The 2,332-nt window shown below is 51.5% G+C and overlaps 1 pseudogene; it reads left to right on the top strand.

The window, feature by feature from the left end:
• The first annotated feature begins 1,255 nt into the window (after positions 1-1,255).
• LOC146066067 (U2 spliceosomal RNA) lies at positions 1,256-1,362 on the top strand (annotated as a pseudogene).
• Positions 1,363-2,332: the final 970 nt, after the last annotated feature.

Below are 2,332 nucleotides of genomic sequence, written 5' to 3'. Positions count from 1 at the left end.
TGTCCCCTGAGTACTGCCGTATATACCCCCTGTCCCCTGTATACCGCTGTATATATATACCCCCTGTCCCCTGTATACCTGTGTGTATACCCCCTGTGGACGGAGAGCCCAGCACTCATGGTTAATGGCACTAAAGGGGTTAACTCTCTGTGCCGCTGCACCATCCCGGACAACAGGCGCTTGCCGCCAAATTCAGGATTGCTTTTTCTGGGCTGCAGGGCTCAAGGAGCCCAGTGCTGGGGCACCAGAACAAAGTAAAAAGCACATATTGTAAATGATATGTGCAGGCACTGTGCTAGGACTACATGTCCCATGATGCAGTGCTGCAGGTTAATGAAGCCTGTTTAAGACAATGTATAATATTTTAAATGTATTTACAATGTGTTGTTTGGTTGTGGAGCCTGTGCAGTGCACAGGCTCAGTGTGTACAGGGTAACGTGTGCTTTAAATGTAGTTTATAGGAAAAGTGCACTTACTGTAACTGCTGTGTCCCAGGGGAATCCAGAGTCCTGTGTGGGCTGCTGGGTTCCCCCGGACTTTATCCCAAAAACTGAATACTTTCCCAGATAGCCCATACTTGCCTACCCTCCTGCATTCTGCAGGAGACTCCCTGAAACAGCAGCAATCTCCTTCTCTCCCTCATTAGTCCAGCAATCTCATTTCACCTAGGGGGTTATTCTAGTTCACTCTTTCTGAGAAATTCCTTCTTAGATTGACAAAACCATGTGCACTGCAGGTGGGGCAGACCACCTTGTCCTTCTGGCTAGGGTCTTTATTATTTATTTATTTTCCTTCTCACGTTCGTCACTTTCACGTTTTCTGTTTTTTTGTAGTTTGTCACGTTTTTTTGGGTAGTGTGGTCGACCCTTACGGGCCTTCCATTTCCCCAACGTGCCAAAGCTCTCGCCTTTTGGGGAGAGCTGCGGTTTCCCCGAGGATGACCCCGAGCCGCAAGGCGGAGGGAAGTCCACTGAGGGTCTCTCCAAACCTTCGGGTGCGGAGGACCCACCATCCTAACCCTTCCGGGGGTTGAGGAAAGAGGGTCTCTCTAAGCTTCGGCGAAGAGGACCCACCGTTCCCTATTTCCCCCTCTTCGGCCTTATGGTTGAAAGGGGTTAGGGGAAAAACGGGGCCCGTCTCCTTCGGGAGATAAGCCCATTCGATCGCACGGCCCCCTTTGCACGTGTTTAGGCACAGCATGGGTGGTAGGGAGCACACCTCGGGCTCCTGAGTTTCTTCAAACTCAGATGTTACTTGTGCTTCTCGGCCTTTTGGCTAAGATCAAGTGTAGTATCTGTTCTTATCAGTTCATTCTGAGAGGCAGCTCTGCTCCTTGTTTCTTGGACCGACAACGGTCCTTCTCAGGGCTACCGCTGCCAGACCGAGAAGAGCGAATAGAGCGAAGACGTCGAGACTGCGAGGAGGAGAAGACATCGCTGAAGAGGGAGAAGCCAGAGAAGACTGAGGGTCAGACCTGCTCTGCCCTCTGAAGCGACCTCCGACCCTCCAGCTCTCGACGCCGAGGAAGAAGCTTCGCCCCCGACTGCGAGGAGAAGGGGATTTCGCCTGAAGAGATCAAACTGAGCTCAACAGCCTGTGTGAGATCGATGAAATACTTGACTGCATCCAGACACCCCAACAAGGAGATCCGGCTGCAGATCCTGATGAAACGCCTCCCGATGGGAGTCGTAATGTAAACGTACAATGACCCTGCTTTTTTCTATTAACAAATGGTAGCTTTTAATCTTTTTACCATTAATGTAAGGAGCATTAAGGATAAGAACAGACGTCAATCTATTTTTTCCTTTCTTGACATTCAGAAATGTGATGTGTATATGTTGCAGGAATGCTCTCTCCCTTTCTCCAGGTCCTATAGGCATCTGGCCCGGCAGTGGTCCCATGGTCCATCCTACTGGTCTGGTGGAGGTGAGTGTAAGTCTGCAGGGGTAGCCATTCTGATCAGGGGGAGCCTCTTCATGCTAGATTCAGTTCAGGAGCTTGTCTGCGGCAGGTTAATTGTCGTAGACGGCTCCTGGGCAGGTGAGCCTATCAGGCTTATCTGCGTGTACGCTTCACCTATCAAGAATGAGCACTTGGAACTATTTCAGACCCTGCGGACCCAGCTCGCCACCACCAGGGCTGTAGTGATGGCTGGAGACTTCAACTGCCCGATCGAAGGGGATGGACGAAGCACCTGCAACTCTGCGAAGCTGGACATCACGTCCAATCTGCTCCGGGAAATGGTGGCCGAAGCGTCACTGCGGGACGCTGTGGGCTCCATGGGGGCCGGCTCCGTGAATTTCACGTGGATCCGCCTCGATGTCTCTGTGCA

This window comes from Crinia signifera, chromosome 3 (assembly GCF_055691185.1).
Source record: "Crinia signifera chromosome 3, ASM5569118v1, whole genome shotgun sequence".
Taxonomy (NCBI): Eukaryota; Metazoa; Chordata; class Amphibia; order Anura; family Myobatrachidae; genus Crinia; species Crinia signifera.
This window is presented reverse-complemented; position numbering and strand designations above follow the sequence as displayed.